The following is a 27,370-nucleotide window of genomic DNA, read 5'->3' as shown; positions in this document are numbered from 1 at the left end:
CTTGAGAAGCCGGCAGCTGCTCAACAGATCAACTCCATGGAACCCTGTCCATGAGAAGTCGGCAGTTGCTCAGCTACTCATGAATTTCCCGACATTTTACGGAAACCGGAGGTTCATTACCGCGTTCACCAGAGACCTCCACTGGTCCCTATCCTGACCCAGATAAATGAAGCCCATAACACCCCATTCTATTTATCCAAAATTCATCTCAATATGATTCTCCCACCTACGTCTGGGCTTTCATAGTGGTCACTTCTTCTGGCTTTCGCACCAAAAGCCTACATGCATTCTTCTTCTCCCCCACACGTTCTACATGTCCTGCCTATCCCATCCTCGACTTCAACATTCTAATTATATGAACGGTCTAAACGACGCTTTTTTACTCAGGGGGCCTGATCTCGGTATCGCTCGGAGCGTCGGCAGCTTTTGATCAGAAGCGACGGCCTTCGAAACTGAAGGATAGCTATCAATATGCTCTTACCGAATAACTAAGCACAGATAGCCGAACATGGGTGGTCTTTCAGTTTGTTGGTTGGACGGGTACTACCACACCTCTCTGTAAACAGGCAGCATGTTAAAAAAAAACTTCAAGACGACAATCTGAAAAGGAGGAAGGTCGGTCGGGCGAATCGCTCCTGGACCTCGCTAGGACAGTCACGCTTGGTTCCGAGAACCTACTGTACCAAAGGTAAAAGACCTCTCATTAATTGTATTTATTATACAAACCAGGTTCTGAAATCCACTTCTATCTGTCCTTATAATTATGTACAGTAGAATACTCTCCTATATAATGGGTACTGGGGCCCATTCCTGGGAGGTAAAGTGGTCGGAGTGTGAGGCTGGCCACTCGCATCTAGTGCCGAGGTAAAGAATGAAGTTATACCAGAACTATCCCATTCATCTTCATGATACGGTGGTTAATTAATTATGCGCAGGGACAAATTTACCTTTAACTTTTTACAGTACTCACGTTCACATCAGACGGTTCCGGTTTACTTAGGCCTACTCTTAATCTCCATGGCGACGCTCTCAGTGGCGCGTGTTATGCAGCGTCGAATGGCTGAATGGCAAATGAACTTCGAATCGAAAAGATATGCAAGAACGTGTCGTTACCTAATTCGAGGTACTGTACAGCGCATACTTGGAAGGACGAGGAAAATCGCAAGAAAAAACTCAAGAGTGTAGAGTTCTATCTTCTGAGATATAACGCCTTGTAGTCCCCTGGAAGTCAATAAACAGTTCGGAGGGACATTTCTTCTCCATCTTTAGAATCGAAGTATAAGCCAAGCAAGAAACCAGAGTAAAAGCAGACGACAAGCGCAGCTCCGTTCTTCTTTCTGTGGACCGAGATTTGAACCTAGGAGCTCCCGAGTAAGAATCGACGTGCTAACCATGGGACCACGACTTTTGTTGTATTTCAAGTAGCGCTGAAAAAGTATTCTTCCCGTAAAATTAACTGCACTGCGATTATAATATTAATTATGATGGTGGGAGGAGTATACATAAAAGGATACATATTTTCCTAAAAAATAAAATTCGGATGTTGATAAGAATGACAAAAAAGAAGCAATCATTAAATATCTATTAAAAAGAGACAAAACCTAACCCCAAAATACATGCTGAAAACGCTGATAACTGAAATTCTGAAATATGTGGAACATAACAACGTTCTTGGTTAGAACTCCTCTAAATTCGTCTGCAAGAAAGTCTACATGAATAAATATGGCAATAAATAATGATAATGTTTAATAGCAATTTGTTTGCTAATTTTCTGTAGGCAATAAAATTACATTAATTTCCAATACTGTTACACGAACCGTTCATGGGTTAGGCATGGAGGCTTCCATTATCAGGAAGAACCTATCTTGAAAATCCTCAAGACCCTTGTAATTATATTTTACACAGGCAGGGTTTAATCCCATTAGAATGTAACAACTGTAACCATGGTAACGGAACAGTAATTAAGGGTACGCTCGTGTTTGCTAACAATACTCAAATGGTCCCGCGGGCATCAGAGCGAGAGGAAATAATTTCCGCTTTTTAACCATAACATCGCTTAATGGATTTCGGACCTCTCGCCTGTTTTACAGAGCAAAATGTTATCTTATAAAGCAACCGAGTCTATGGTTTGTTTCTGTGTGCCTCTTGAGCAATATTGGCGATTTCAAACTAACTGTGTAGTATTACAAAACCGTAATGGTCGTATTAACGCCGAAACAATATTCTAACTTCCAAAACACAAACACAAAATGGTGGCGCAATGAACATCGAGCTGACGCAAGTAAACCATGCTACGTGGGGTCAACCAACATAAATGTGCCATGAACATAAAAAATTACATTAACTCCATGCAGGAGATGCTGATAGTCGCTCAGCTGCTCAAAAAATTGCCCATCTTAAATGTATCCCATTGGTTCACTCGCCTCTCCATAAGATCCTAAGCCAGCTGAATCCAATCCACAACTTGAAGCCCTATTTAAAATTAATCTTAATGCGTATTGAATATCACTATCTTCTTGGTTATAACACCGTGTAGGCAAGTCAACCGATGTTTCGGAGGAATATATCGTCTCCGTCTTCAGGGTCCAGTAATAAGCTGAGCAAGAAACCACCGGGAGAGCAGGTGACAAGCAGAGTGCTGACAGGGCTATCCACGAATACCAATTATCCTCCTCAGATCTGCACCAACATTTCCCACCTCTTCCCTTCCGAACAAGATTCCCGACCAAAATTTTAAAATAATTTCTCTCGACAATTACAAATTCTTCAATGAAAGTAGCGAGACTAGTGCTGATGATATAAATGGCCACTTCGAGGCAGAAACAATGGGGTTTATGACGCTAACGTAACATTTCTTTTATGCTGATGACTGCTTTGGAACGAGGAAAAATGGTTCCGTAGAAAACAGTACGGTACTAGCATCCTGTTGCAGATCAGATTCACGCCCCGGCCACTTTATCCGCGGGGAATGAGCCCCCGGTACCGATTGCATAGGAGGTTGGGTGAACCCCAGAGCCGGTTTAGACGATTTGGAGAAGAGAAAATTTTTGGCCCTACTGGGACTCGAACTCCGACCCCACAACCCTCTAGCCCGTAGCCAGTCGCTATACCAACCACTCTACCCCTGCTCCTACCGAACTGCGATGTTGAGTGTAAATACAGTTTGCAGTTAATAACGAAAGCCTTTGTGAATAAAGAACCAATAATGTTTGATTGATGAATGTATGTAACAATAACATTAAGTTGACTAATTCTCAACACAACCGTTTCCACCAAATACAAACAAAAGAGCAGATACACAGCTACACCAGTCTCGAGATAACAGCATCACAATCTGCTGCCTCTTTCACTACATGCAGCAGTAAACTGTTATTATTGTTCTGCTAAATCAGAATATCCTGCGATGGCGTTGCGTTACTATGGCGACTGAGCTTCAGTTTATATTCTTGTATTAATTACCAGTCTGTGACATGCATTTGGCTGCCCTGGTTTTGCGTTTTGTTGTGATATATCAGGAGTAAATTCATTTCCTCCCTTGCTTAATACGTTGTCATCAATGCGAATGAAACCAAACGCAATGGTTCGTGTCGTTACGCTGCTCCCCAACACACCCGATGAATTTCATTTGTTTAAGGTTCATTTAACAGGGCTTTATATAGCTCAGAACATACAGCATCCACGGGCAGAAAGCTGAATGAATGAATGATGAATTGGACGGGATGTTGGAGGAATTGTTCGTGGCCTAACCTGAGGTACTACTGTCATGTTTCCTTGGAGGGCCTGAGGAAACCACGAATTCCCAAGTCATGGCAGGTAGTGTCTGGGCCTAGAACCGAGAACTTCCGAATAGAAAGCAGGAGTACGCTAAACCGGAGTAATTGGGGAGAGGTCTTTTAGATTAAGCAACAATTGGGATTAGTGATGGAAAACGTAGCCATAAAGACAAAAAATCTTACAACAAATACATGAAAATTTTATTGAGCGGTAGCGTAGTTGGTTGAGACACCATGCTACATGCCGGAAGGTCGCGGGTTCGAGTTCCGTGGAGGTGGGTTTCTTCTTCAATTGACCTAATCCTTCCACCCACACTATGGCCCTAAGGTCGACTCAGCCTCTAACAAAAATGAGTATTATGAATTTTCCTGGGGGTTAAAGAGCGGCCTGTACGTAAGGCAAGCATCGCCGTCTCACAACCCTAAGGGCCTCCACGGCCTGTTACAGGGATAGATTTACCTTTGACCTATATGAAGTGCAGACAAAAAAAATCACTGTACAACCTTCATTTAAAAACTATATACTTATTTTTCGATAGAAGACTCAGAAGGTATACTTGTTTTTGAACGTAAATACATATTTGAAAAAAAAAACTGTCAAGTTTTGTTTAAATAGACAAATGACTGATCTGCCTTCCTAAATGTCATGTGCCTTTCAAATTATGTATTCAACTGTGAACAGCCATTTTTAATTTTTCATATTTCCATCCGGATTATCCGACATCCGGATTAACTGTATCCGGATTATATAGGGTTTCCTCTACTGCGTTACGTGGAGTTCCGCAAAATGCAGAAACCACGATTTCATAGCAGCTGCCTGCTCTTGCTTAGTTATCCTATGGAACTCCTGGTTAGTGTATAATACGGATTTCTGCTTATGTACTTCCGTTTCTAATTTCCGGTGATATGTGAAATAACTAGGCAGTTTATAACACAAGGGAATTACACATTTTAACAGTAACGGAGGCACTGCTCCAGTTATCGAACAGTCGCGTAGTTACTGGGAGAACCATCGAGCTCGTAACGACACGAAATGCACACCTTTCCTAGCACAGCTATCTAAACTGCCTTGCTGCTTCTGGTCCCGTGTCGTATCACACGCTGGCCAATTTCATACGATAAGTATCGTGTCATATTTTTATCGTATATTCACTTTTATTTCCGGAGCAAAAACGTTAAAGCTTGTAACCATAACCTCATCACACAGATCTTCAGTGACATGACTTCCGCTCGAATGCCGGTCAACACAGTGCTCACTATCACAGCGCTGTAAGCAACAAATCGAAAAACAAACAAGATTTATTTTTAATAAGAACTTACTTTTGCCTTTCACTTACGAGTTCCGGGCTCTCAGGAGTATGTAAATGAGCAATTGCCACCTCCACTGACGTACTAATAGAAACTCCATGAGACCTAGATTTCTCTTTCAGAAGCTATTAGTTCCTCAGCTATTAGACAAATTTTCCGATAGTCCGGAGTTCGAGTTCCGGTGAGGCTAGAATTTTCACTTCTCGATGTCGTCCAGACCGGCTCTGGGGTCCACCCAACATCCTATACAACGGGAACCGGGGGTTCTTTCCTCGGGGGTAAAGAGGCCAGGGCGTGAAGCTGACCACTCACCTCCAATTAGTGCCAAGGTCAAGAAAATGTGGGTCTATACATCCACTCACCCATACGCCTTCATGGCGCAGTGCTTAATTACTTAAGCACAGGGACAACTTTACATTTATGAAACTGATTAAGCACTACTACATTATGGAGTTACCTTATTTCCGGCCAAGCAACCACCGGTACCCATCTGATAGGAGGCTGGGTGTCCCCAAGAATCGCTCTGGACGACGTGGATAGAAGAAAATTCTTGCTCCTACCGTGACTCTCAACTCCGACCCCTCGGCCGTGCAAGCCCGATGCCAGTCGCTATACCGATGCGAAAGGTAGTTACCGCATTCACAACAGCCCATTGCTGGTTTCCATCTTCAACCAGATGAAACCAGTCCACAGCCTCATAAAATACGTAATTAAGATTCGTTACAAAATTATTCTCGCATTTACGCACACATCTTCACTAATTGATATCATACCATTCGGTTCTGTGAGTAACCGCCCAAAATGTGATAAGCGTCTGTCATGTCTCCCATGCATGCTACATGCCCGGCCCATATTCACCGCTAATCGTTAATTCGAACCATGATATAAAGTGCGTAAAGATTTTAGAGTCAACGAGTGGCCTAATTACAGGCTAACATTACACCAATAAATGTGAAGGAGTGTTACACGAATACAATTCAGTTCCTCAGGCTACAGTCGGCGAACACCCCGACTAAATTGCACGGCGTATAATGTCTAAATTAATTAAATCTGCGACGCCCCATAACAATAAGCAGATTAAGTCCTTAGCAACACTGCATAATGAGGAGCTTCATAACTTGTACTCCTCTCCAAGTATAATTAGAATGATCAAGTAAAGGAGGATGAGATGGGTAGGGCATGCAGCAGGGATAGGGGAGAAGAGGAAGGCATATAAGATATTGGTGGGAAAGCCAGAAGGAAAGAAGCCACTGGGAAGACCGAGACGTGGGTGGGTGAACAATATTAAAATGGATCTTAAGAGAGATAAGATGCGATGGTATGGACTGGATTGATGTGGCTCAACATAGGGACCAGTGGCGGGCTCTTGTGAACATGGTAATGAACCTTCGGGTTCCATAAAATGCCGAGAAGTTCACGAGTGGCTACAAAATTGGCAGCTTCTCAAGAAGGGCTTAGCTCCATCAGTGAGTGAGTGAGTGAGTGAGAGAGCCCCTAGCAATAGAACCCTTATGACCAACACGACTAACAACATCAGGACCCGAGGAAGTTGCCTAGCACGACATATGCTGACGAGGCAAGACATACGTGCGGAAACCACTTGCTCCTTCTCCAAATGACAACTCTCGAAACTTCAAACCCGAAATTCGGGAATGACTGAATGGACAATAATATGAATGCCGATCGGCCTGGAAACACCACGTACTTTGTTGGCTTTGAGCAGACTGTGGTGTATACCAGACACTCGTGCTTTTTGTCCGCCTTCATTCCATTTCTCAAGCGTATCGACAGGAGGAAAAGTCGCCTTTATAAAGGCATATACAGTAAGGAGCGTAGACGCCATAAACACATACACGCATCGTTTGCACATATGGCCTCTTTTCTCATTTGCCCAAAGACAACAGAAACTTTAGGAGCGCAAAGCGAATAACAAGCTCCTCAAACCGTGCAAATATCAGCTGTCGTACGGAAACGCAAGGAAGGGATTTTTAAGACACCCGAGATAAAGAATTATGTACATTACTCCAACTTACCGAACTGAGAAACGGTGTTTTCACTGGGACTAAATTGAACGGGGCAGCCGGCATAGTTCAATCGGCATAGCGACAGACTAAGGGTTCGACGGTTCAGTTCGATTCCAGGTAGGGAAAGACTTTTTCTCTTCTCTAGTATCCATACCGGCTCTACGGCCCAGCCAGCCTCTTATCCAGTGGGTACCGGGTGCCCCTTCCCCGGGGGTAAATCGGCTCGTGAGTGAAGCTAACCACTACCTCCATATATTGCCGAGAGCAAGAATGATGGAGCTACACCTCCACTCCTCATACGTCTTAATGGTATGGAAGTTAATTCAGTAATCATAAGGATGTGTCTCTTTACCTTTTTAGCTAAATTCAATGAGGTCATGTGGGATGACAGGCCGCTTCGGTAAGGCGTAAACGTCCTACGTTTCGGGTAATATTTTCATATCCATCACAGAGAGAGAATAAAACCTTGTCCTGTCGAAGAAGCTGGTTGTTATATGGAGTTGTTTCATACGAACAAATTTGAGGATATTTCTGCTGCTAGAGACAGAACTACAGATGCCGAACAACTACACAGTTCCAAAGCTACTCTGGCGTCGGATCAGGAACAGTGCTCTGTGTGGCACTGGTACATCAGTTTGAGACTGAAGTAAAGATAGTTTCATTAGTTTCTGTCCTTCACTGTGTCCGCTGAGCGTCTTTGTGACAGCCACTCGGGACATGTCATTTGAAGTGATGCATCATACTTGAATGTCGAGTTCGTTTAGAGACGGGAGAAGCACACTCTGCGGGAGATACAGAAACTGGGTCTTCTCTTCATGTCAGCACACGCTCTTACGTGTTGTTTGCACTCAGTGCCTATACCGGGGCCATACATCCTTTTCAGAGCGCAGGCTACATTTGAAAATGTTAAATCCAATAAGGAACAATACTGTCAAGATTGAGGGATGTGACTATAGACGGAGTATGGATTGGATATTGGATTTATTCATACACTTGAACACACAACTAGGAAATGCAAGTAATTACAACGCCCTGATCGCCACACTTTACAAATAATTAGCAGACGCTAAATCTTATCAGTTTTTCACTAGTCGTTTCCTTGTAACGGATCTTAACAATGGAGATTCTTCAGCTTCTGTGTTCACGTTATTACTTTCCGGCGAATATCTCGCAACTGAACTCTCTCACTCACCAACCATTTCACTTCGCTCAATTGAGCTCGTCAACTTAATTGAGGGCGCGGACCACATTGAAAACACTGCTCTTCTATTGCTGCGCTCGTTCGGTTCCGCGGGAACGTGTTCCCCGAGCCGTTGCTCAGAAGCAGGTTTCATAACCCCGTTATTCTATTGCTGTGTGCGTGTATGTTGCGGGCGTTACTTAGCAACGGCCGTTATTTACAGAATCACCGCTTAGTACCGGCTCTACATGTCACAATACGAAATTCTCGCATCCAGTCCTGTAAATTACGATGGAGATACCACTTGGGAGACCTACGCGTTCAAATGAAAGGACTATATTTACACGGATTTGACTGAAATAGAATGTAACTTTGGAGTCGATTTATCTCGTTCAAGATAGCGATCAGTAGCGGGCTCTTGTGAGCGGAATAGAGAACCTTTGGGTTTCATAAACGACTGGGAATGTCCTGACTGGCTGAGTGACTATTAGCTTTCCAAGACCAACTCTGTTCCATGTAAAAGGTAAAGATATCCCTGTAACAGGCCGTGGAGGCCCATAGGGTTGTGAGATGTCGGGGCTCCCACATTTTCTAGACAATCGGTTCACACGTGGAGGTGAGGCTGTCAGCCTTACGCGCCGGCCGCCCTTTACCCCTAGGAATATTCCTGGTACTCATTTCTGTTAGAGGTTGAGTCGACTCCAGGGCCATAGTGCGGCTGGAAGGATTAGGTAAATTGAAAAAATCCACCTCATCGGGATTCGATCCCGCAACCTTCCGGCTTGTAGTGCCTCAACCAACTATGCTACCGTGTGCCACCTGTTCTATGTAGTTACGAAAAGTAATTATTCGGGTTTATAAGACAAATTCGAAAATCACTCGCATTTGCCGAGTACACACACAGCAGTCTTACTTTAGTACAGAGGTGCATGCTGTGACAGCAGATTGCGAGCACATGGAGTATGGAGTGCATTGCATAGCCCGCAGGCGCTCCACACTGCACCCTGCAGATAATCACACTGCTTGGCTCGGCGGCTGCCAAAATCGATAAGCGCCGAGCGCTGGCTATTCGTTCTTTGTGCAGTGATCATGAGAAGAACGCATACACGGATGGTCCAGTCTGTCGGTCCGCTTTTAGGTTGAGCACCATGGGGGAGGATTCTGATAAAATTAAATGATATGATACTGCATTCCACCCCCGGACTCGTGACTTGTAATGCCCTGAAATTGGTAATAACGTTGCGGGGACATGAACTTCGGACGTGTAAGCGACACTAGCGCTACAGAATAGGCTAAGAGTTGGAAGATGGTGGGGTCATGGGTCGATTCACAAAGGTGGCAAATATTTCTCTTCTCTTCTCCTTAACGTTCAGAACGGCTCTTGCGCCCACCCAGCCCCTTAATCTATAGGTATGGAGGGCTCTTTCCCCCCCTGTGAAGCTGACCTTTCACTCCCATCCACCTTTTAGAAGTATAATATTACAGTTGGTCTTTACGAAAACTATGCACCCACCCTAATTAACTCTGACTGACAACTTTTAGTATGGAGCCCCCTTCTCCAAAAAAAAAAAAAATACCAAACGGAACATTTATATTTTCTGAGATATGTCGCCGTATAGTAGGGTGAGTCAACAGACGTTTCGAAGGAAAACACAGCCTTCATCTTCACAGTTGATGAGTAAATCAAGCGAGAAACAAGCATGTAGCAGGCAGCAATTACACCGGACTACATAGCGTTACGTACCAAAAAATACAACTCTTCATAACCTCCGCTGTAGAAACCCCATATCCTACACAGAACAACGTGCCAGGACGCTGGAGGCAAGTTAAAAATTGGCCCTAGCCGGACTTCATAATGTCACCACGCGGCGGAGGTTGTTCAGCTGTGCGGGCAGCAACCTCCCTACACGCTAAGTGCTTTCCGGTGTTAGCGTGGCACACTGCTAATGGCAAACCACCCGCCTGTGAAGAGAGATGTATTCCCCGGGTGACGGCGGTTGTTTCCTTACTGATCATCACTCTTCACTGAGCCCTGCTGCTTTTCAGAACGCAAAGAGGAAATATAAAAAAAACAACATAATCCTGACGTGACCATATGCAATTTATTATACAACAGCCTAGTGAACAAGGAAGGTACATGTCTTGCCAAGATTACAGGACCATAGACATAATTACCGCCAACGGCCATACCATGTTGAAAACATAGGTTCTCGTCCGATCACCGAAGTTAAGCAACATTGGGCGTGATAAGTACTTGGATGGGTAACCGCTTGGGAACACCACGTGCTGTTAGCATTTCTTTTGCCGATTACAGTGGCCGCGCAGTGTAAGGCATGAGCTGTGTCTTCGCTTGCTAGGTCGCTGGTATCGTGGGTTCGAAGCCCACTTGAGGCATTGATGTGTGTGGGTTACTTCTGTGTTTATGTTGCTCTGTGTGTAGGTAGTGACCTTGCGACGAACTCATTCCTCGTCCAGGGAGTCCTGGTGGCTGTGTATAGGATTAAGAAGCTGAAAAAGCGGCCAGGGCTCAACAAAGGGCTGCAGAGCAATGGGCAGACAGATATGATCTTTACTAGGCAGTGAAAAAAAAAACGGGGAATATCAGAATGCCGAAACCGTATCAGACCACAAAATGTTGCTTCATATGTTGGACGAGCAATATGCAGACTGTCCTACTTTGACACCCAATCTCATCACTCCTAGCACAACCAAGTAACGGTAGGATAACAATTATAACAGCAGCGGGTGAAATCCCATAAAATCGGATAATGGTGCAGTAAATATTCGTGGAGAAAATACCTTTAAGACACGCACCTTATCCAGAGGCGGATATTATGCTCTTTGAATGTCACTGCCATCTCCGAAGACTCGACAATAATTTAGAAATCACCCTGTATATATAACAGTAAAATACATGTTTCTATTGATATTAATATGTAGATAAAGGAACCATGACAACTCAGTCAGAACAGAGATGGGCTACGGGCTAGACGGCTAGGGTTCGATTCCCGGAAGCTAAAGAAATTTTTCTCTACCAAACAACGTCTAGACTGGCTCTAGGGCCTAACCAGCCTCCTTTCGAATGGATACCGCGGGCTCTTTCCCTGGAGATAAAGCGGCCGTGTTGTGAAGCTGACCACTCACCCACATCAAGTGGTCAGGTCAAGAATGACGGACCTAAACTTCCACTCCTCCATACGTCTTTATGACGTAGTGCTTAACCACTTAACGCAGCACAAGGGCAACTGTCCTCTTTTTTAATAAACCGGATAATGCGCCTTTTCTTCCACTGTGCTTTACTTGTCGTGAATTGCTCCTCTGAAGTAAATGAAATACATTATTTGTTATGACATTCTATTATTTGCCGTCGTGGCACCGCACCGTCACCGTTTTATACACTATTGGTTGTCCTGTAACGAAATGAAGATCACTTTTGCACTATAAAATCGGCCACGACAGTCCAACAACAAAGGGAGGCGAAGAAACCGAGAGTACTGGACGGATTTCTAAGTATAAAACAATGTTATTATCATCATAAGACTACTGCCATCATCAGAAGTTGAATACACTAGGATGAAATACGTAACAATTATCGAGCCTCGTCTTCTATTGGAATTTAGACATGCGATTAACATTTAGGGCACTTGGAGCACAGAGAAGCAGACAGCTGAGCGAAGCGGAAGCATGCGCAATGTTTACGCAGCATCTCACCATCATACGGATGCACTGTTCTTCGTTTTACTACTGAAGTTTCGGAGGGTGTGGAGGGGAGCGTGACATTACTTCACTACTTCAATATGCATTTAAAACGAGATGTGGGAGGTTCTCATAGCTAGAGGGTAACTTCAGAGCAAGACCCAGCACGGAAATAAGAACATCAAGACTGCTACTATATTGAAATGTTCGCTATACCTCATGGGCACGGGAGCCATAAAACCCCCAACGATGTAGTGTTTGGCGTTCTGGGAAAAATCTTGTGAGAACTACGGTTCGGAAAACTGAAATGTTCTCCAGTGGTGACTAATAACAGTACTTTATTCTGGGATGCAACGCCGTGTAGTTCCATATAAGTACACCAAGGTTTTGGAGGAGCGTCCTACCTCCATCTTCAGGGTCGTAGAGTAAGCCAAGAAACACACCAGCAAGAAAAGGGAGGCAAGAAATTTTGAGCTTGTCCTAGTTCCCCTCTGGCCACCACACATACCACATGACCTGAACCGGGCTTGAACCCAGGCCGCCGTTGCTGGAAACCGGTGACTAACTGTCTGAGCTATGACATGGCCGAATCTCCTGGTAAGAAACGGCAAAGTTACACCTGAGCTTATTTTATTAGGTATCACGCCATTAAGATGTATAGCGGAGTGCAACTATAGCTCCACCATTCTTAACCTCCGCAACATACAGAGATGGGTGGGCGGCTTCATATCCCTGCCGCTTTCCTGATGAGAAACAGCCCCGGTAACCACTGGACAGGAGGCTGTGTGGGCCCCAGGGTCGGTCTCGATGTTACAGAGAGAGAAAAATCTCTTTCCCTTAACAGGAATGCAACAGCCACTCATCAGTCGTCCACCCCACAGCCTACTCGCTATACTGACTGTGATATCCCAGCTCCCAACGTATGTCTTGTGTGATGATAATCGGAGGGTAAATCGAACGGATCGTTAAGCTCCACACCGAAACCCACATACGACAGAACTCTAGATTGCACAGGTCTTTACCTCCAGTGCTGACGTCGGGTCTCCTCACAGAAATAACTTTACACTCACCTAAATAAAAGGGCGACCAGTATGCGACAAAGGCATACTACCTGTAGGTACTATCACAGACCGCTACAGTGAACATCAGATCAGCTACGAAACTCAGTACAGATTATTACAGCTGACAGAGATACTAGTACTCGTACAGGAAAGAGGAACGGACAGACAGACGCGTGGTTTAATTCTGGTCCCTGGGGGCGCAGACAGGGGGAATGGTACGTCAGCTCGCGAAACTCAACTACAGACTACATCAGCAGATCTAAACTTTCATGTACCAGGAACCGCATCCCTCGTGGGCCGTGTCAGGAACCACCAGAACTGATTCGATACTCTGGTTCTGTTAATTTGCTTACTGTATACTGAAGGAAGTGAAGCAGCTGTAACTCCAGTCCCAGGCCCGGCAGGTCGTGTATGTGTAACCCAGAACTACATCGTGCTCTATTGCACCGAGGATGAAACGGACGGTTTATGTGGCACGCATGGAGAATATGAGATGTGCTTATTTTCATCCGTAAAATTAAAAGAAAGCGATCTACAAGCGGATTGGAGAATAACATTAAGATGCATCTTAAGCAAGGTGTGGGATTCACTTTCCATATGAAGTAAGAAATGTTTTGACCAGATAAGAAAGTGCCAAGCTTCTTTAGAAGACTTTTTCTCCTATATATTCGATTAAGAATTTAAAGAGTGAAAATGAGATTTACGTATAAACATGAAACAATTATTAAAGAAAACCACGCCTACTTGAGACGAAGAACGAACTGAAGTATAACATCACGATGGATCTTAAAAAACTGTGTCTACCACAGTTTCCACATTTTGACCAGATGAGAAAGTGTCCAACTCGAAGACATGTGTCCCATGTATTTGATTAATAATTTATAGAATGAAAATGGACTTCCTACAGTATGGAACAGCAAAGCAGGTCGCCCCGATGCGAATGTTCCCAAACGTCGCACCTGTCACGGCTATTCACTGCAGTGAACTAAATCCAATTCTACACGGACTGGGAGGGACGGGGCGAGGAGACAAACTTTGGCCCAGAGCACGTTCTCCACCTACTGGAATTACACGGAGTAATCAGATTGTCTCTTTTTTTGAAGCCCACCGCCTGGAGAGCCGACGGCACTGCAGTTGCGTTTTTATCGTAAGGCGCGTCCACATTACTCGTGCTCGTGCTCCTGTGACTCGTTATGCTCGCGAGTAATGTGGACGATATGACAAGTCGCGAGACAAGGAAATTTTAATTTAAAAACTATAGCCAATAAATTAAAATACTATGGCCTATACACACTAAGAGTAAATACACGGATCCTCACGTGCCGAAGTCTGGCGAGCAACTGAAGTAGTGTGGACGAAGATTTACGAGCACAAATAAAATCCAGACGAATCTGCCAACGAGCACGAGTAATGTGGACGTGCCTTAAGTCTTGGTAAGGTTTACCTCAGTGTCTTACTACGAAGAACGACACGTTAACTAATCCAAGACAGTTCAGTCACCGAGAGGAGCGGTAGATACAGTACTGCTGATAACAATGCACAGACCAATGCTGGGATCCGTCCAACCTCCTATAAGGTAGTCCACACGGTGAACTTTCATTAGAGGGAAAGCTGGCTTCGAGGTATGAAAAGTCACATTGCAATGATAGAGCTATTGGACAGCTATTCTGACTACTGATCGTTTCAAGAAGATAATGCGTCAAGTGACCCGCGCACGCACACATGCACACACAAGAGGGCGAGGTAAGAGTACAGCAGGAGTGCAGAAGTAAAGCATCCTGGTCACTGTGTCAATACCAGTCAGTAAGTTCGTGGAATGGCCGCAAAGCATCGTACGAAAATTTCCGGCCAATATGTTTCAGTAATGTTTTCTACAGCTATATCAACGTTGACAGACTTGCATAGCGGCCAACGGCAACTATTCTGAGGGCAGATGTGGAACTGCGTCATTGTATGTGAATACCTAGAAATATGATGCGATCAAACCACATTCCACGAACTTCTTGACTCTACCGCGTATATCGATATAATATTGTGAAACATAGATCCACTGCTAGGCAACGGCTCGATAAAAACGTTCTCGCGATGAAAGATTCTTGATAAACATTCCGTTGCTAAGTAAAGCCTACAACAATACGCGACAATAGACGTCCACTGCTAGGCAATGCGTGTGTTGAGTCCGCCGCGAGGCTATATACGCATAAAAGTGAGTCACTCTGGTTCCAGCTAAACGAGAATAGAGAATCCAGTCAGAACTAAGTGAGTCCTGGGCAGTCATGACAAGAAGGATTCGGCTGAAGATTTATTGTGTTACTGTACACGAGTGACTGTACAAGGAGTGAGCAATAAATCAAATTACCAACCCAAAATATGTCTTATTAGTCACGCTCATAAATCGTAACAACATTACTGTAACATGGGTAACCTATGTAAATAATATAAGTAGTAAATTTCATGTGCTATCTCCTTATGTGAGCAATTCAGAAGCGATCATTTCGGGGTCAATTTCGAGATCACGCTCAAAATGAGAAAATATTTTTAAAATAAAGTAATAAAACATTTCGTATTACAAAATAACATGAAATTTGCATTTAATACTGCATTTAACCAAGAATAATTTCAATTTATATACTTTTTTCTTTGAGTTTACAAAGGGGAAAACTTAGGTTGCACATCTCAGCGATAAACTTATCTCACAGAAATGCCTAACAAAGACAAGAGAAATATTCATTCGAACAGCTATTGCACATCCAAAACTTTCTTCAATGGCATCTGAGTTTTATTGAGATTCTTTGGAAAGCTGCTTCCGCGGCATCTCCTATAGGCATCGGCTTTAAAGCAGCGAGGCTTCATTACAAGAACAAGCCCCAGCTGTTGCCTGTGTCCCATACACTTTAATGATGACCATCCCCTCATCTGCATACAGCAGATGCGGTGTGATGTTAGGGCTTGGCGCTTCCGGCCAACAAATCGGACCCAGGGACTCAGTCCTGAAAGTGAAGCAGGTGCAAAAAGAGGGTAAATTTGTCCCTGGCCGGTCACGGTAGCCGAGCGGTCTAAGGCATGTACTGTCTTCGCTCGCTTGGAAACCGGGATCGTGGGTTCGAATCCCACTCAGGGCATGGATGTTTAGTTTGTGTGTGTACGTTTTTCTGNCCCCCCCCCCAGTATCTTTGGGATAGGAGGCTTCGAGGGCCCTGTGACCGGTCTGGAAGACGTGGAAAGAAAAATCTTGCTCAAACAGGGACTCGAACTTTGAACCTTCGGCCGTCTAGCGCGTAGGAGCTTGCTACACCAACTGCGCTATCCCTGTTCTCGAAGGTGAAAAGGGCAAAGCTTCAAAATGCCCTGCTCACAGTTCGAACTTTCGCATATTTTAACCACTTCGTGGCTAACGCCGAGCCTGTTTGTTGCCTGCCACGCCGACCGCTGAAGCTTTCGATTTAAACGTATTCACTAATGTTCAAACAGATTCTCAATACGAACAGTGGACACCTAAATACTGGGGCGCGATCCAAAGGAAATGTTAGGAAATCCCACCTAAAACAGGCCTAGTCCTAGTGATCTAACATGTCAATATAAATGTTTACCAGCGTTAAATTCTCGCAGTGGCAACACAACACACGCCAATAAACAGGTTAACTTCGGCACCTTCCTTTCCACTACAGTTATCATCAGTAACAGATGCCTCTGTATGCATATCACCAGTGCAGTGTTTCCCAATTTATTTCGGCCACGGAACCCTCTCGCACTCGAAAACCTTTTACGGGACCCCTAGTATAATTATGTAAGAATAAATAAATAAGGATAATACTAAATAAATGTCAAACAAGAATATGGAAACATATCTTCTAATTGTGCATATTTAGAAACAATATATATTTTACGAATGCGAAATGTTAAGCTTAAAATCTATGAAATTTTGAATGCAAAGAGTGGGTTTGCTTTCTTTCTTTTTTCTGCACAGAGTACTTTTATATTTGACTTGATATTAGAAAGTTGAATTGGCCTGTCTCTGTACTTCGTTGCTTTCATTTTAACGTTGTAATGTCATTCTCCTGCGGGCACCCTCATTTTCAGAGACGAATGTGAGCCCAGAGACCGGCTATCCTAATTGCGGTTTAGCATTATTCTCGTGAGTCTCTCGAGACAAGCGCCATTACAGTATCTCAAAACAGGCCCACAGACGCCACCTTCCAGATGCTTCCTAAGTCATCATTTAAAACCCGTCCACCACTCGACCCTAAATAACCCAAGTACTTGAAAATTAAAAAGCGGAGAATCAAACCATGTCTTTTTCTCGGTCTACAACAACACAATATTCATCAACAGGAAGAACAGCATAATTTGAAATTTTATTGTTCAGAAACAACACAGAATAAAACTGTTCCGCTAAAATCTTAATAATATACAGGATGATTCAAAATTCTTGTCGGGGTTTCCGTGGTCTATAATATTCAAACCTTACGTGCCACGAAAGGGGCGCATGTTGAAGTTGTTTAGCATTCTGCTGTACTGAGTCTATATGAAATAAAACTTTCTGAGTTATGCTTTCATATTCCGTAAGCAGTTTTATTTTGTTTTATCCGGTTTGAAAAATAGTGGCCTCGGAAACCCCGACAAAAATTTAGAATCACCTGTATATTCTGTATTCTAATCCATGAAATTCAATAAATATAAACAATTACTTATGTAACTTACATATATAAATGTACTGATTAGAAAGGAGCCAGGAAATCCGTTACTAACTTCCCCGTTCCTTTCCTTTCTCTGTCACTTCCAATATCCTTTCTTTTTTTAGAACCCTCCTATTTCCTTTCTCCAGTCTTCCATTATCCACTTCCCCCAGGAACTCGCCGAGTCTCCTTGTGATCCCCGTTCAATCTATACAGTAAGACGGGCGCTTCCATGATTATTTTATCAATAAGCGACTTGCTTCATCTCTGCCGTGCCCCAGCCAATCCACAGCCCTTATAAATCCCTCAGTCTGTCCGTCCGCACACCTACAACCTTCATTACAAACAGATGAACACAGAAACAGGGCCAAGCCTTCTGCAGTATCAGCATACAAATCCAATTTCATATAAAAACGAACTTACGGAAACGCCTGGGCGGGGGGGGGGCTCGCTCTACTTGCGGAAATAAGCGAAATGTGACGGGCTAAGTGCGGCACAGTTCCTTCTACTTAGCAGCTCGCTACGTCGGACTCTTCACCTGCGTTGTTATTAACTATACCTCCACGTAGTACGCCTCAAGTTTGTGTTCCTCCACAGCGTTTTTCGGCATTCAGAACACCGAGGAACTAAGTGTGTCACAAACATGTCTTGCTGATGGTGAAGGTATAATTAATAAACAATGCCGAATGGTCTATGACCGCTTCCAAAAAGCCAGGGTTTATTGTGGTGAATTGCTGCAGACCAATGAAAATCGTTCACCAAATTCTTAACGTACCAAGTAGTACTGACAGAGACTCTAAGCTTGACACTTGCGAGCTGAGGGAGAAAGGGACAGAAACAGACATTCCTACTGTGTACAGTATCGGCTGATAACTTACTGGCCACTAGCGTACTTCTGTGGTGCTTAGCTGAACTGATTTGTAACTCTACAGGGGAAACCATCATTTCAGCAGTGAAAATGACACTCGGTATAATAATATTTCGCCTCATGAAGACAGTGAGATGGAGCTTACACAGCCACTATTGGGTATGTACTGAATGTTTTGGCTCAGGTAGTAGTTGCTGATTTATGTTGCTGCCGCGCCATTAATGGTTCCGAGTTCCCACTTTCCTCACAGTTCTCAAGATCAGACTTGTAATCACATTTAAATCTTTCAGATACAAAAGTGTTAACTAGAAAGAAGTGTGAACTGTTTACCTTGTAGAAGTACAACTGAAAGGTCAGTAAATGGTAATAGCAATAGAAATTCACGGTCGTTAAACACGTGACTACAGATATTAGCTTGCTGAAGGCAGCCTGAATTAAACAAATGGTCCATGCAAGATAAGAAAAGTGTCTGAATAATTTAGCATCATAGAACCACAGCCGACCAATTTCTTGCCGTGCTCAGAGTTCGCACACCGAGACAAGTCGTACCAAGTGTTCACAGCAACTGAAAAAAATTACCGCCACGGCACCGCGCAGCCAACTTCTCTTTACAGGCGACGAACTCTCAATTCATGGATCAGAAGATCCATTCGAATGTATTTGAGAGGTTTCATGTTCTCATGCAAATTTTGAGCGTAATTCTAACTGGAACGTAACTTGAGAGATTCGACGTTCTCAAGGCAGGTTTCTCCAAAATGACTGTACCTATCTCTCAATCTACTCGCACAATATGCCATACCCCAGAGTATCCGAAGTTGGAAAGTTACTTCCTACATACGAGGAAAAAATCTTACTTCTAACCTTATGGCTTGTCCCGCACCAAAATATATACGTACAAGTAAAGTCAAGATATCCCTGTAAGAGGCCGTGAAGGCCCATAGGGCTGTGAGACGCTGAGGGTCCCACATTATCTAGACAATCGGCTCAAAGATGGCGGTAAGGTTGTCGGCCTTACGCCTTACTTCATCGGGATTTGAACCCGCGACCTTCCGGCCTGTAGCATTCTCCTTCGAACGAGGCTACATCATTATAGAGACAATGGTGCTCGAGGCCTGCAAGATACAGCGACATGTAAGGACAGCTACAGTACAAATGAAACTGTGTGCGGCTATTCTCTGGGGAAGGATACATGGTTGGGCGTATGACATGAATGACTGATGGGGGCAAACAGTTAAATTCGAAATACCTTATCTTCGCCACACGTCACAGCCAGGCAACGGCATCTGACAACTGTCATGTGAAGTCGGTATAACGACGGCCGGGGTTCCAGTCCCGGTAGGGGCAAGATACTATTCTCCTCTCCCAGATGTCCAGACCGGTCCTGGGGCACACCTAGCTTTCCGTCTAGTGGGTACCGGGGACCCTTTTCCCGGGAACAAAGCGGCCGGGAAGTAAAGCCAACCACTCACTCCCCAATTAGTGCCGAAGTCAAGAATACGTGGATGTATACACCCATTCCCCCATTCATCTTCATGGCGTGGTGCTTAATTACTTATGCACATGGACAACTTTTTGCTTTACAAATTATGAAGTGCCTTGAGGAATTCTCCATCCTACCGCGAGTTATCTCCCCTAGCACATAGATCGTCCTGAAATCTGTCGAGCCTGTTTTAGTACTGTCCTGATGACAGAAGGAGAAGTCGCTACCGGCAATACAATTAAAATGTTCTCTGGGGTGACAATTTATATTTCTTTCCGACGAAAGGAACGCAGTGTGGTTTCAGCCAACTTAGCAAAGAATAAGGCACAGTGTGCGCTTCCCTTTGTACACATTTGCAGCATAAACAGTGCAATTCGGATTTACGTATGGCCGTTGGCCGGGCGCTTGGCACAGCTCCAATGACGTAATGCGTTGCTGCTTAGCTGATGTAAGGTACAGCTCTCCGCCGCCATTAGGAAGTACGGAGGGTGGCGAGGGCTGCTTGGCAACGGAACGAGTCGCTTTTATTGGAGAATTCCCTCCTACACGAGCGGGTTATGACCCAGATTAGATTGAAGACGTTACAAATTGGTGCGTCTGGCAACGGGAAGACACGATTAGGCAAAGACTACACACAAGGTTCTACAGCATAGTGAGCAGTTCACACGAATTATTGAGCACGTAAAATTTAAAATTCATGTGTCTCTTTATTAAGATCTCAATACCAGTACCAGATTTTCAAGCTCCAATCAGAAAACTTAAAAAAGAATTAACTTCATTTCTATTTCGGAAGCAAGAACCTACGAAGGGGCTTCAGTGGGCTAAATTCAGATTGAAACAAGAAGCATCCTCAGAATTTTTGTAATAAAACTTCCTGAAGATGTTTTAGGCGTGTTTACTAATCCGTTGCCTAGCAACAGACGTCTGTTACGCGCGTTGCATCCCGCTGGAATGTGTTCACCGATGCGTAGCGACGGGGCCTATAGGTCCAATATAATAAACAGATTAATCTATTGATATATCAAATTCAATCGCTTACTATATATGTGTGTGTGACAATATAAAAACCCCTAAATACTGGGTGTCCGGATGAAAGGTATTCAGAATAAAAAATTTATATCTCGGAAACTGGAAACTAATTGCCACACGCGTATCCGGTTTATGTCATCATGCCAGGCTTAAGCGCAAGCGCCCTTACATTTCTGCCACCATGTTAGGGAATCACCTGGACAGAGAGATGGCTGAGAAATGAGTCGGCAGAGGTGGACCAATCGCTTGGTCTACTAGGTCGCTAGATTTAACACCACTGGATTTTTTCTTGTGGGGTTATGTGAAAAACTTTGTCTACCTGGTTAAGATCAACGACCTTCAACACCTGAAAGAACGCATAAGCGACACTGGTTACGGTAACACCAAACATGCTTCAAGCAAGGTGGGACAAGGTCGAATATCGTCTGGATATTTGTCGTGCCACCAAGGGAGCCCATATTGAAATTTACTGAGAAAGTACTATACTCAGAAAAAAAACTCTGATAGTTTCTCTTTGTAATGGTGTAACTCATAAATGTGTATAATAAATGCTTTCTGAGATATAATTATTTTATTTTGGATACCTTTCATCCAGGCACTCTTTATATAGACACAAAGAGACGAAAAAATCTATATCTTTGTAATGGCGATGTAAGCATCTACGTTACTGTCAGATGTTGCAACCTCGAAGAGACACAGTGACTCTAACGTCCTTGCTCCGGTTCTATTTCAGCGAACAAAAGGCCGTGTCTATCACAACAAAGTATCAGACGCCATGACGTACGCAAACAGAAGTATAAAAGTAGGGGTCATTCCGTCTCTACGGTAGAGCTGCCACATTTCTTCAGGGTAAAGAGAACTCTTCGAGTTTGCTTGTGGATTTATTTAGCGATATTCTACCGTCCATGCAGATTCAATACTTTTGAAAGGAGTAATGCTGAGCTCATAAGGATGTGGAAGGAAGCAGTTGTGACCTCCTTTCGTTATTGTCGCCGAATTCTCCTTTAGGAGATAGTCAGTATTTCCACCAGACGACCGTGATATGATGGACTACTAACCTCTGCTTCGTTACTGTAAGTCACAAATCAGAAAAGTACATGTACTTAGGGTAAGATGTTCAGAAATTACCGCCTCTTTCTGCAATTAAGCGTTGGTGGTAATTGCTGCAGCCACTACATTTCATTTTAATCCAGCAAGACAGGACCGCCTCTTGGTCTAGTGGTCAAGTGTTCCTGGCTACAGATCCAGAGGTTCCGGAGCTACCAGATTTTATGAGAAGTGGGCCTGGAACGGGGTTCACTTAGCCTCGTGAGAACAATTGAGCTATATCAAGGAAATAGCGACTCCGGTCTCGAAAACCGGGATTAACGGCCGTGTCGGATTTGTTGTGCTGATCACGTGACACACTCTATCCGCAAAAGATGCTACTATCTTCGCCGACAAGCGGCGGTGGCTCGTTCGGTATAGTTCGCTTGCGGACTACAGGAAATGGAGTTCAGCTAGGAGACCTTGGGTGACAATGCAGTCACTGAAACGAGATTTTCCCCTTCTTTGTTTTGTCCGTTTGTCATTACAACATATCTACCGAAATTTCACAAACCAAAGTGTGATCACGTCCATGGAGAGCCCATATCCTTCTCATTCAGTGTCTCAGACTATACAGTGTAGAATGGTAGGACCGATGAATGAACTGGAAGGATTTGGAAGGAAGCAGTCGTGGCACAGTAGATATACCATCATTCCATTTCTCTAGAGGGATGGAAGAAAAATAGCGGAAGACCTCAGTGAAAACAGAGGGGGGGGGGTCTCCCGGCAGACAATGGAACCGAGGCCGTCTCAAATTAAATAATATTTGCACTACACCACCCTGCTCAGTAAGAAGCCAGGATTGCGCAGTCGGTATAGCGACTGGTCAGAGTTCCGAGTCCCGGTAGGGTCAAGAATTTTCTTTTCTCCAAATCGTCCAGATCGGTTCTGGAGCCCAACTAAGCTCACATCCAATTGGTACCGAGGGCTTTTTCTCCAGGAGTAAAGCGGCCGGGCCGTGAAGCTGACCATTCACCTATAGCAGGGGCGGAGGTCAAGAAAAAGTGGATCTATATATCCACTCCCCCATACATCTTCTTGGCGTAGTGCTTAATTACAAGTAGTTATGCACAAGGAAACTTTACCTTTTTACCCTAACCTTGAACTGGACACAGTCTTATGTAAGATGAATTTCTTAAGATATTTTCTGATAATATCGAAAGAAATACTTGGAAATTACTCAGACAGTAACATCCATGTGTTCATAAACGAGGCGCACATAGCACACAGCTACCCCCGGCTTGCTTGCGAGTTCTGCTCTATAAGCCGCAGCATAACGCTACCTCTGGAAACTCAGAACTGCAAACTACAAAGGTTGTGAACAAATGCAGCGATGCTTAAGGCTACAGAGAGCAATTATGGAAAATATAGATGGAAAATAAACATTTATCTCTATAATAACAGACCGCTCTCTTACGAAGGCCGACTTGGATATTTATAGCAGTCGTCCATTCTAGCTGGATGGTTAAATGCAGACCTCTTCAAACGCTCCGTGCGGTTTTAGGGGCCCATCACTGTCTGGAATGAAGACAATGTTACACTGCACTGCACCACATAAGCAGCTCGTACCTCATCAGCATTTAAACGACGTGCCTGGTATGAACCGTGTCAAGTGTTTCAGGACCCGAGACACAGATATGCTCTTCTGACAGAAGCTAACTCAGATTCTTCGTAACTTAAGGAGGGACTCAGGTTATCCCAATTCAGTTTATACTGAGTGTCACATCAGTGATTCTGACAGAAATCCAAACACCGGTATCGTAGGTTAGAATCCCGTTCGGGTCATAAAGGTTTACTGTCTTTCTAACGCAATGAAAGAGGCCAAGCCAAAGCCTGATCCCCATCCCAGGTATTCTATATCTTGTCTGAATAATTATTTAGAAAAACAGTTGAACAGAAAACTCCCACGGCATTCTGTAGCGGTGATTCATCTTGCGAGATCACTGCTACGGACGTTAAGTGGAAACAGGGCGGTCGGTCTAATGTTCAGACACACGAGTGTGGGGGGAGCTCAATGAATGATCGTATCCCTGGTGGAATTATCACCATTTCGCTGAAAAAGTTCGGTAAAACAACAATTATATATGATACAGAGATTGGCTTATACATGCAGTACAAGAATACAGAGATTCATGGCCCACATGAGAAAGTGGTTGGTCACTCAGCAAGTCAAGTAATTCCCCAGCCTTTTATGGGACAGAAAGGTCATCAGTGTTTACACGAGTCCACCACTGGATGGTGTCCTGAGGCAACTGAATCCGAACAATACAATATCCCATGGCTGTAAGGTCTAATTTAATATTATCCTCCCATTTATGCCTATGTCTCCCAAACAGTCTCTTCTCTTCAGGGTACCGACTACAATCTTTTATAAATTTATCATTTCTCACATGCGTGCTACATCCCCATCCACCACATCCTACCTGATTTGATTATCATAACAAGATTTGGGGCGGAACATAAGTGAAGGAGTTGCTCAATGTGAAACTGACTGCATCCTCCTGTTACGAAATCTCTCATAAATAGGGATATTCATCTCGCAGACTAGCAATATGCGTTCTTTCCTTAGGATGCGAGGCAAAGTTTTACATCCATATGCAATTAGTTAAAAGTTTCGGGCAGTTTGCACTTTAATCGTTAGGTTTCCAGAACTGTTCGCCTATGTACTGTTTCTGAACACCTCAGTTATCATGTGTTACTTAAGTCATTAGACCGGACTGCCGCGTATCAGTTTAAGTCTTAGACTGAACTGTCACGTGTCACGTAAGTCAGGCCAGATCGTAGCATAAGTCCCTACACGGGACTGCCACTATCACGCAAGTCACTATACCGGATTGTCACATGTCATATAAGTCAAGTCAGGCTGTCACGTGCCACGTAAGTCCGAGATCGAACTGCCACATGTCACATAAACCAATGGAGAGAACTGTCAACTGTAACGTAATTCACCAGACCGGACTGTCACGTGTTACGCAAGTCACTAGGCCTCACTGTCATATGTCAGTTAATTTGCTACATCAGACTGTCATGTGTCACGTAAGTCACTAGGCCGGATTCTTGTCACAGTAAGAAACTCCGCTCATGATTAGCTGGGGAGACAGGAAAGACCATGTTACAAGCAGAGGAGGTACGAATGCTCGATGAACCACAATATTTATATTAGATCATCTGAAGTATTACAGTTCATGCTGCCCGTTTATTAAATTCTCAGAAGTTCCCTCCTTCGAAGAAACCACTTCACGACTTCTAATCGCCGTCCGTGGAAGGTAAACAAAGAACAAGACACAGCAAGGCGAACATCTGCTGCCACTCCGTGGAAAATAACACGACATCGGAAGCAACACACGGCTCAACAATAACAAACTCTAACTGCTTCATCAGTTTGTTTTGTCTGTTAGGATAATGTTATCCCAAGTAAATGAAGCTAGGCGTAGTTCCCATAGAAATACAGCTCCCCGTCTTTTCCAAGAGTACCTCGAAGAGTTGACGAACCACAGACAGCGTCATAAACAATAACTGCAGTCCCAGATGTTCTAAATAAAGTGAAGACGTGGAGATATTCCCTGCAGCAACTTTTACTCCAAGTCAAGAAATTCTCTACTACGGAACTCCACAATAAATTCTGACACTGGGCGCGACAGTTCATAACCGTCAGAACACAAGCTGACAACTAAACATGGACTTGAGGAGGGATAAAATCCTAAGCTATTTTTCAAGGTATCAATGCTATTATTTTCAGTTCGAAGGTCAGATAATGTGGGATTTGTGGTGGACAAAGTGTCATGACTTTGGTTTCCGATGCCAATTAACGTTACACCTGCTGCTCCGAACTAATCGTCCTTTCATCAGAAGCTATATAGTCTCGATACAATGTAGCTGAATAATCAACTAAAAAAATATTTTTCCATCTGCTCCTACGTCTTCTCAGTAGACCTTTATTATGAAGTTTACCGTATGCAATTCATGTAAAGCGCCATGAGATTAAATAACATCCATGAACGCTTAAAAAGAAGGTAAAGTTATCTGTGTACCAGGCCGTGCAGGCCCATAAAGTTGCGAGACGTCGAGACTCGCACATCTTCTAAACAATCGACTAACAGATGGCGGTGAAGTTGACAGCTTTACGCGCCGGTGGTCCTTTACCCCCAGGAAGATTCCCAGAACTCATTTCAGTTAGAGGCTGAGTCAACCCCAGGGCCATAGTGGGGCTGGAAGGGTTATTAGGCCAAATGAAAAATTCAATGACATCGGAAATCGAACCCGCGACCTTCGAACTTGTAGAACAGTGCATCAATCAACTAAGTTACCGCGTCCCCTTCCATTAACCTTTTGCAGAATGAATAACCTTTAACGCCTTAAATATCTAGCTCCTACATCAGGGGGCATAATATGAGCTCATCTCTTGAAATGTGCGTCAGACAAAAATAAACGAAACGCGCGTAGATATTCCAATTAAAATTCGGAAGATCATATATATCTGTAAAATCGCTACAGCAAATATTATTTCGCAATATGGAAGCACTGCCGGTCACGGTAGCCGAGCAGTCTAAGGAATGTACTGTCTTCGCTCGCTTGGAAACCGGGATCGTGGGTTCGAATCCCACACAGGGCATGGATGTTTAGTGTTTGTATGTGTGTGCGTTTTTCTGTGTTTGTGTACAGGTAGAGGTCTTGCGACGAGATGATCACCCGCCCAAGGAGTCCTACCGAATGTGTAAGATCTAGAAAACCCGAAGTGATCGGAGAAGTTCATGGACGTAGGCATAGGCCCACTGGGGCTGTAGTGCGAAGGAAAAAAAAATATGAAAGCACTACAATAGCACTTACAGCATAATGAGGGCCGTGAAAGTGATGCACTAGCCCTTCAGCTGATACATAAAATTAAATAAACGGGTAGAGAACCTTCACACCACATGTTCGGTACATGTGGTTGTCTGGTAATTACTTTAACTGTAATTTCAATTAAATCCAATTAATCATTAAACAGTACATAATTATGCGTTAAATTGTGTTAGCGGTCGTTATACAAACATATAAGTGTGTTTGTGACATTGGTGAGGTACAGTTTAGGGATGAGAAACATCGAACATGAACGTTTAACAGCAGTATCACATGGATTTACCAAATGTCCTGTCTAGAAACAACATGACCGAAGTAATCATGAGCTCACTGATCAGGGCCAAGACACA

The 27,370-nt window shown here is 43.9% G+C and overlaps 1 protein-coding gene and 1 non-coding gene across 7 annotated transcripts in view; one reads left to right on the top strand and one right to left on the bottom strand.

Moving 5' to 3' along the window:
* Positions 1-27,370, bottom strand: part of LOC111865663 (fasciclin-2) — a 410,157-nt gene that overhangs the window by 251,658 nt on the left and 131,129 nt on the right. The window lies entirely within an intron of this gene.
* Positions 10,462-10,580, top strand: LOC111865713. The gene has a single exon (XR_002843020.1). It is a non-coding gene; the product is annotated as a 5S ribosomal RNA (ribosomal RNA).

This window comes from Cryptotermes secundus, unplaced genomic scaffold (genome assembly GCF_002891405.2).
Source record: "Cryptotermes secundus unplaced genomic scaffold, Csec_1.0 scaffold19, whole genome shotgun sequence".
NCBI lineage: Eukaryota > Metazoa > Arthropoda > Insecta > Blattodea > Kalotermitidae > Cryptotermes > Cryptotermes secundus.
The sequence above is the reverse complement of the archived record's forward strand: the minus strand, read 5'-3'. Positions and strand labels throughout refer to the sequence as shown.